The sequence below is a fragment of the Hibiscus syriacus genome, unplaced genomic scaffold, assembly GCF_006381635.1.
Source record: "Hibiscus syriacus cultivar Baekdansim isolate YM2019G1 unplaced genomic scaffold, ASM638163v2 tig00013960_pilon, whole genome shotgun sequence".
Lineage (NCBI taxonomy): Eukaryota > Viridiplantae > Streptophyta > Magnoliopsida > Malvales > Malvaceae > Hibiscus > Hibiscus syriacus.
Genome location: NW_024062312.1, coordinates 793,795 through 803,911, shown reverse-complemented (window position 1 = coordinate 803,911; position 10,117 = coordinate 793,795). Strand labels below are relative to the sequence as shown.

At 33.9% G+C, this 10,117-nt stretch overlaps 1 pseudogene; it reads left to right on the top strand.

The window, feature by feature from the left end:
- The first annotated feature begins 912 nt into the window (after positions 1–912).
- On the top strand, positions 913–8,934 carry LOC120206576 (annotated as a pseudogene).
- Positions 8,935–10,117: the final 1,183 nt, after the last annotated feature.

Here is a 10,117-nt window from a genome sequence, read left to right as displayed (position 1 = left end):
TGCTGATGATAAAGTTAGTGAGCATAATGTGCAGCATATAGAACCTCGTGGCAACACTCATTCCATACTAACTCGGAGTAAGTGTGGTGTGTACAAACCCAAACTATATATAGGGTCTGTTCTGGATTATGTTCCATGCACAGTGCATGAAGCGCTTCAAGTCTTAAAATGGAAGACAGCTGTATATGAAGAATATAATGCATTACAACGTAATGAAACTTGGGATTTAGTCAAGTTACCAGAATGAAGAAAAATAGTTGGATGTAAGTGGTTGTTCAGGCTCAAGAAGAACCCCGATGGTTCAGTTCATCGTTACAAAGCACTTCTGGTTGCTAGGGGTTTCTCACAAATTCCTGGGTACGATTTCAGAGATACCTTCAGCCCTGTGGTTAAGTTTACCACCCTGAATGTCATTCTGTCTCTAGTAGTGACTAACGGTTGGGCACTTCGACAAGTGGATGTCAATAATGCCTTCTTGAACGGTGAGCTTTAAGAAGTAGTCTTCATGCAACAACCACCAGGCTTTGAACAGACTGGTCCTGGTGGCAGCAAGCTGGTCTGTCGACTGAAGAAAGCCCTTTATAGCCTAAGACAAGCACCGAGAAGCTGGCACACCAAACTTCGAGAAAATTTGTTGAGTATTGGGTTTCAAGAGTCACGAGCTGATGTCTCACTGTTTGTCAAGAAGAATGATGTGAACTATGTATATCTGCTGGTATATGTTGATGACATAATCATCACAGGCCGCTCGAGCGATGAAATAGATGAAGTTATACGAATGTTAAGTGACAGATTTTCACTTAAGGACCTTGGACAGCTTTCATACTTTCTTGGCATCGAAGTAAGAAGAACAGATGAGAATTAGCCTTGTCATAGAAGAAGCTTGTTACTGAGTTGCTGGAAAAAGCAGATATGTTAAAAGCCACACCTACACCAACTCCCATGGTTACAGCCACTAAGTTGCGTAGTGATGAAGGAAAACTCATTTCTGATGCATACAACTATCGCAGTATCATTGGAGGCTTGCTTTATATTTGCCACACGAGACCGGACATCGCATTTTGTGTAAATAAAGTGGCCCAATATATGCATGCTCCGAGACAGTCACACATGGTTGTAGTAAAACAGATTCTGTGTTACTTGGCAGGCACGATGAATTTTGGTCTGGTGTTCACTGCTGCTGGCGCTGGGGTGAAAGTTGCTGCATTTGCCGATGCAAACTGGGGAGGCAGTCTTGATGATAGGAGGTCGGTGTCCGGGCATAATGTTTTTATTGGCAACAACTTGGTCGTTTGGAGCTCCAAGAAACAAAAGTCTGTCTCACGATCCATAATGGAGGCAGAATACAAAAGCGTGGCTGACACTGCAGCAGATGTGGTTTGGATTAGTGCGTTGCTTACAGAGCTTGGTGTGTGCCAAAAGGAACAATCGATCATATGATGTGACAACACGAGCGCTGTGGCCATGAGCACAAACCCTGTCTATCATACACACACCAAACATGTTGACCTTGACATCCATTTTGTGCGAGAGAAGGTTGCAGCGAAGCAAATGCAAGTTAACTACGTGCCCGCTGCTCATCAGGTTGTTGATGGTCTGACCAAGCCACTAGCTCGAAATGCCTTTGAAGATTTTCGAGAAAAGTTGTGTGTGAAGTTGTGTTGAAGAAGCAGGAGAATAGAGAAAGTAGGGAGAATGTTGGAATATGCGTGCTCGTGGTGCATGAAGTCTTCACCCATGAGGATGAGATACAGTTGATAGAGGCTGCTGGTTGTGTTTGTGCAGTTAAAGCAGTTAAGGTGTTAGTCTGTTAGCATTAGTCAGTTAGGCTGTTGAGTGTCTGTTAGTAGCTGTAACAAACGAATAACTGATTGTTTACTCTGTTTACTTGGAACTATATATAGGCTGTAAAGGATGAATTGAAATACATAAAAAAGCATTCAGTTCTTGCTTTCGTTGTTAGCTTAGCTATCTTGATTGTTCAATACAAAGATTTTCTAATATATAAAGACTCAAATTCAAGATTTTGCTTAAGTGATATCAAACTACTTACCACTTGAACCAACCCTACTGGTTTGAGTAAGGTTTTTTTGAAGTGCGACCCCTTTTCTTAACTGTGATATAATAATGTCCTCATCTGTTAAAGTAGAAAAGGGCTTAAACAAATAGATTTGGAAGTACTTCTACAGCCCCAAATCCACTTTCAATTTATGGGTAAATTTTGCATTTAGTATTTAAACTATCAGTTTTTGTATGTTTTAGTATTTAAACTATCGATTTTTCAAAACCACACCTAACGTTTATTTTTTATTTTATTTCAGTACCACGCTGTTAAAAACTTAAGCATTTAGTATCTAAACTTTCAATTTTTTCAAAACTTAACGTTAAATTTTGAACGGAATTCTAGAATGAAACAAAAACTTAAGTTTTTAAAGGAGAGTACTAAAATGAAACAAAAACTAAAATTTAGATATGATTTTAAAAAAATTAAAAATTTAGATACTAAAATAGACTAAAATTAATAATTTAGGTACTAAACACGTAATTTACCTTAAATTCTTTAATACTCTCCTAAAGAAAAGAATGTATTTCTACATAATCCTACAGAGAAGAAAAATGCACATCGACTTCCTAATGGTGACAGATTTCGGCTCCCATCCATATTCCACTTACAGCAATCGATCGCAACACAACAGATTCTCCGCCTCTCGTCGATGGAGCAGCCCCTCGCCCGTCATATAGCGCCACAATAGTTAAGGCTTCATCACATAGTCATCGCTCTCGCTGCAAAATACTCCCCCTGTCGTCAAACTGAGGTTAACGAGCAACCAGCTGTGAAAATCCATCTCAAGAAACTCTCCAAGCAGCTCAGGCTTAACCACTGCTGTCCAAGTTGCAACAGCCCCAAAATAAACTTCAAAATAGACAAGGATTCACATATTGAATACAAGTAAAGCTCCGAGGGATATATATGCTCACTACAATTGTACCTTGGAAGCAAATGATAGAACACTACGACGACGGTGCTTCGTTAACCAATCAAATCCACTAACCTACGAACGAAAACATCCGGACGATTAGCTTCACAAGCTCAATAGTATATCGTTATTACTATGATCATATTATGAGTGTAATAAATATAAACATGCGATAATATAAAATGATAGCAGATTGATGTATGTTCATATTTCAAGGCATGCCATATGCTTGTCATCAATATAAACTAAGGGACAAGCCATGAACTATCATTGCTAAGCCATCGAGGTAGTAATGTACATATAATTGCATCATCATCATCATAAAATCTCTCAACCTCATCAAGCATCAAGTATAAGTATATTTATCGAGATCGCGTCACTAAGGCCATAATAGTGTACGTGTAAGTATCATCAACATCACCATTAAGATTGTATAAGAATAATATATTGGTGTTCGTATTTTCTTACTGGTCACCACTAAGACCGTATCATTGTATAGTATTCGAGTGCCACAACGACTACAATTTAATATATTGAGTATGTATGATGAGGGGTGAGCGTTCGATCGAGTTTAGTCGAGTCGAGGCGAGTCAAAAAAATTTGAGTTATTTGAGTTGATAGTCCTATTTTTTAACTCGAAGTTGAGTTGAATTTTTTACTCGAGTCAAGTTTAGAAAATCCAATTCGAGTCGAGTTGAATTTTTGAGTTTCTATTTAAATTTAATTGTAAATATTTATAATACGCTTTTATTTTATTATAGTTTAAATGATTTTTTATAACTATATACAATATATATATATACATATTTTTTTCATATGTAATATGCATATACCATACAGAGCCAAGGGACCCGACTCAAACTTGAAAATCAATCCATTTATTACTAAAAATTTTGAGTTATTCGAGTTGTATTTTACAACTCGATTGAAATTCTTTTTCGAGTCGAGTAGAGTCGAATTTATGAAATTACAACTCAAAGTCAATTTAAGTAAAAAAAAATTGAGTCGATTTAAAAAAATTAATTTTTCGAATCGAGTTTTACTCATCTCTATGTATAATAGTATTCGACACTATTGTCACACAAGCATTCTATGCTTACACCACCAAGGCCAATGTCCAGCACATTCACGTCCTTTAGGCCACCAATAATAACCCTTACGCCATTAAGGTTAATCGTTTAACCCCCAAGCCCAAATACATGAGTCTATTAACTAGGCCCACCTAAGGTTGTCACTTAGTCTAGTGAGGACATCATTAAGTCGTACACTCTTAAAAGTATTTTCAACATCACATGGGCTAATTCCTCGTATCAAACTCTATCGGACATCTACATTCATGTCCCAAATCAAGTCTAATATCCTTAATATGCTTGTTGGTATCGATACTTCTTCATTAGGTTCGATACTTGATCCTTGAGTATCGATACTATCCGTTAGTATTGATACTAAAATAAGATTCAAAGTGAATTAAATTAATATAGGTAATGATATCAATTCTAGCCTTGATATTTGAAAAAAATCTCCTTGGTATTGATATCGAGCCCTCGGTATTGATATTCTATGAATAATATCGATACTCTAGGTCAAACTTGCTTAGATTTCCACACTCATTCAACATGTATCAATATTTAGAACAATACTAATATCAAATCTTAGAAAATGACTTCTAAAGCTCGAAAATCACTCCTAAATCCCATATACATATTATCATTTAGGTCAATCGATATTTCTAAAGTTCATACGGGTCATATAAGATCATTTAGCACTTAAATATCCTATGTTATACACTCAAACAAGCATTTCAAGACAAAATCATGCAACACACATAAAACATGCTTTCAAGCTATATCCTACCCCAAGACATCATCTTTATGATAGTCATGATGCTACAAAGTTATAAATACACAACCTTATACGAAATCAGTCAGAGAAAGCCATTAATCGAGTTCAGTGGTAAAAGAGAAGCATTATTTTTATTAGAGATCTCGAATTCGAATAGTTACACTGCGTGCAATATCAAGAGGTTAATAATGTAGTACATTTAGATAACATGAGCAAAGTATAATACTTGGAAACAAAGTTAAATAATTTAATGACCATAATCATTAACAACGAGGTGTTGGATTGATGGGACAAAACAGCAGAATGTAGCCAACAGTTTAATGTAGAGTTTGTGTAATGAAGGGGTGAAAAACAACCGAAGCAGCTGCCATTTTATGACAATCCAAAAGAGGGGAAAAAGGTGGAGTCCATGTCACACACTTCCATTTATGGAAGTGTTTTTTAAAACAAAGAAGATAAAATCTGAATGCGTGCACGCAATGAAGCAAATTCCCCATTTCTCTTTAGTTATCAATGCTTTGTTTGCTTTCTTAAGAAAAGGTTTAGCTGATAAGCTGACGCAATATATTCTCGATTTCATTGCTATGCATCCTATACTTTGTACACTAATATTATATTAAATAAAATACACAAAATAGTCCCCCAAAGCTATTTCATTGAAAATTTTGATTTTTATAAGTTATAAAATGGTCATCTGATCATTGATATATCTCAAATTTATCATTTTCTGTTAACATTTGATGGACATCTGAGCTGAACATTAATCTACTGACTCATCATTTATATACTTTACGTTATTTTTATTATATTGAATTGGGTCTGATGCAATCAAGTCTTACAATTAATATAAGGGTAAAGCATATAATTAGTCCCTAAACTTTTAGGAAGCTTATATTTTGGTCATCCAATTTTTGAAACTTGCATTACCGTCACCAAACTTCTAAAACTTTTGTCCTTATTGTTACCTCCACTTAACTTTCGTTAACCCTCCCTTCTTCTTCTTAATTTTGAGAGACCGTCAAGAATCAACATTTCTTTACCGATAAAAGGTGGATGGTCCCTCTTGCCATCGTTGTCTTCATCGTCGGTTTCATAGTTATCTCTAGCTCCGTAAAAACCGTCGATTACTTCATCCTTTACCAGATCCATGGCCGTTGACAAGTACTCCGCCACGCCGATCCAACTCCGAGCCATCATCCACTACGCCACGTCACGGATCGTCCCCAAGCATAACTTCCAAGAGATCTCCGTAACCTTCGACGTGCTCAAGAAATGATCTCCTTGCAGTTTCCTTATCTTTGGACTTGGCTACGACTCACTCATATGGATTGCACTCAATCCCAATGGCAACACTATATTCCTGAAAGAGGACCAGACTGTGCTCAAAGACTAGTCGAGCCTCCATGTGAATGTCGTGAAGTACCATACAAATTTCAAAGAAGCGAACGATCTGCTAGCCTATTATTCGGTTTGAGCCCTGTTGTTACCCTTCGAAAGCTTACTTGCGCGAAAATGACAAGTGCAGGCTTGCCTTGACGGGATTTCCCGATGAGTATTACGATACCAAATGGGATCTGATAATGATCTATGCGTCCCGTGTATGGTATCCGGAGGCGTCGCGGAGGATGGCGACGATATTAATCGGCGAGAAACAGGAAAGGGTGGGCCATGACGCATGCTTGCACGATGTTAATCGGCGAGTGGAGAAGGTATTCGTCGAGGAGTTCTTGTGCATGAAATACTTAGTGAATAGTGTGGGGAAGCAAGAAATTATGAATGAAGATCTTTTAGCTTGTAAAGAAGAAGAAGAATGGAGGGTTAACGGTAGTTAAATTTCACATCAGCAAAAACTAATGGAAGGTATTGATGAAGATAAAAATGAAAATGAACAAAAAGTTTGGCTATAGTAATGCAAGTTTTAAAAGTTGAGTGACCAAAATGCAACCATCCTAAAAGTTTAGAGACTATTTCTATGCTTTACCCTTAATATATGAAACTGTCTCTTGATAATTGAAAAATAGGCTTAATACACTTTTAGGTGTTTAAACTATATCTCAAATTGAATTTTAGTACCTAAAGAATTTTTTGTTAAAAATAAGTTTCTAACGTTTTCTCTATTACACTTTTAGGTCTCATCATTATATTTTTTTTATTTTTCAAGGCTTCATACACTTTTTGGTGCTTAAATTGTACCTCAAATTGACTTTTGGTGCCTAACGTTTTTAATGTTACACTTTTATGTGCCTGGACCGTAAAGGTCGTTATCTAAGACGTGACACACATATAAAATTTTAAAAATTATATTTGAAAAAGATTTAATATTATAATTTTAAAAAACCCAAAATTCAACTGTCGATTGATCACCGTTGGTTCATGACAGTCATCGTTGACATCATCAAGACTGTCTAGGCCCCACGACCAAAACCCAATCACCCACCCATCGTGAAACTGTACCTATTACACCCTTAACCTATATATGTACCCGAATACTAGTCAAAGATATCACATAACTTTACATACATTATAAGGTTGAAAACTCAATACAAAATTGAACTTTTAAAATTTATCCAAATTTAATCATTTTAATAAAATAATATAATATTGTAAAATCATCATATAATATTTAAACATCTAAATCAATAACAGTTTCAGTCATCAAATAAACAGTTTTATATTTTTTCATATCACAAAATAAATTGTCTCATTTAAAATATTTCTATACTCTAATAAAATATAAGTTTTATCTAAAACTCATGACTTAAATTCATATTTATATCTATAATGACATATCTTAATCGTATACATACTATCCAGTAAATTTAAAATAGTAGGATGTCATTACTGATATATACAATTAGTCTTTGCTTTGTTGATTGGTGTCAAACTCAACTTCTTACTTCACTTGATCTTTTTTACTTACGTGTGAAAATCATATCACGCTAAGCATACACGTAGTGAGACATTATAAATAAACTAATGTGATATAAAACATAATACAACTTAAAAATATCATAACAATCTAAAACTTTAAGCTTGGATTCAAATAAAATCATTAAATATCCAAACATATTTATTCTAACCATTTTTCCTCATCCGAAACATGAAAATCATCATCTTATGACTTTGTCAAGAACATGATAAACAATATCATACATAATAATCATATTGTATTCCTTTTCATATATATATATATATATATATATACATATCAAAACTTCTATATTTCATTTTCATCTTTCACTTTCACATTTCATTTTTTCACAATTAGAACTTTCACATTTCAGAATTCATTCTCAGATTCAGAACTTATTTCCAGACTCATAACTTATTCTAGATTCATAATTTAATTTCAAATTCATAGTTCAATGCATATTTATGAGAATGCAAGGTACGTGAGTCATACATAATGTGCGCACTAGGCACTACACGGTGTCAATCATCATCATAAGATGCACTCCAAGTGTAAAACAAGTCAAATGAACCAACGGTGCCATATGTACTGTACACGAATGTACCATAAATTGACTTAATTTGAACTTTACTCAACTTCCTGGCATGCCAAGTGTACTCACGACTATCAATGCAACATACAATGAGCTTTTTCATTAATTATTATTTATTATTGAAGTATCAAAGGTATCAATATCTCAACATATCTAACTTTTCATAACATAACATGGTGGCAATTCATAGCTTAAATCATTCATAAAACTTTATAGAAACTTCATAAAAATAATCAATAATGAAAATGAAAACATATTTTAAATTAATACGAGATTAACTTGTCGTAAGTCGTCTCTGGTAAGAATAATTAAATAAATAACTGCACTTACCTATTATTACTTTCTCTTTTAAAGATATAAATATTGTATTTCCTTGTATAATAAATATAATAATTTATCATGCCAATGTAATATCGTTGACTCATTTCAAACATTTTAAGTTAACGTATATCATAAGAGTATCATAAAATACATAGTTTACTACATTCCCATTTTATCTCATTTTCTGGCATTTTGTGATACCTTCAAAGAAATTTTATTACGTATTAATCAACACACTTAAAAATTACTCTGTTTATATTAATAGAAACTATATTCGAATACAAATCTAGCCATATAAGTCATTCCTTCTACTTTATCTTGTAAAATTTATAGTGAATTTTCAAAGTTGACTTACAGAAGTTGTTTTGAGCAGAATCTGTTGCCCTTTTTTTGACCTATCATCAATTAAAAATTCATATTTTTTCTATACTTCTTTAAATCAGTAGCCGTTTATTCTCAACAAAGCTAGACTGATATACGAATCCAACAACATAAAAATAATCCCCTAATAATTTCTATATAATTTATGGTGATTTTCTAAACTTACTGTTCATAACACAAATCTGGCATATTTCGCTAACTTATATTTTTTAGCTTATTCACTAATTCTATTGGCATACCAAATGAACATATATGCAATGAATCACAAAATTTCATAACATTTAGGAGTCAGTTCTTACTATGGTAACTCCATCACTGGCTCATCGCAAGCCAACGTTTGTACGACAACATAAATACAAATATTAAAATACACTCACCTGTTGTCCTTAGCTTGTAAACCTTCCTTAGTAATTCACGTTTCATCCTTAAGCTTTTCCTTAGCTTTAATGTTGTTTGATCTTGAATTCAAGCATACAATCTAAATGAGCATTATTTACACAACATAAATAATCTTAGTCGCATGTTAGAATCTTACTAACATGAGCACATACTAGAAAATAAATTCCTAGAAATCTTTTGATGCTCATTCGATACTAGTTCCACGTCACAAAACCTATGTTGACCTTAACACTTCAAATTGACCATTGAAGTCCCATTCCTAGTTTCATCAAAACTTCATATAACATTTTCAACTTTACATTTTTAACTACTAATTATGGATTCTTTTATAATTCATCTCAACTTTTCCATTTTATTTTAAATATTCTTCTGCCCTTTTACTTCAATTCAAGTCTCAAACAATTTAATTAAATTTCCAGCCCAATACCTCAATAATTCCACCGTTACCACTTAAGTCACTAAAGTTCTCAATATTTTTCATTTAGTACTCAAACTTTGCCAACTTCCCAAAATAATCCAATTTCGCATTCTAACATTAAATTCAATAATCTAACATTAATTTCCAGCATATTAAAACAACTATTTAAATATTACACATCAACCCCATAACTTTTCAAAATTTCCAAATGGGTCCCCCAACTTTCACAAAATTACATATTGGTCCCAAAAAATTTCTAAGGCTTGTAGAATATT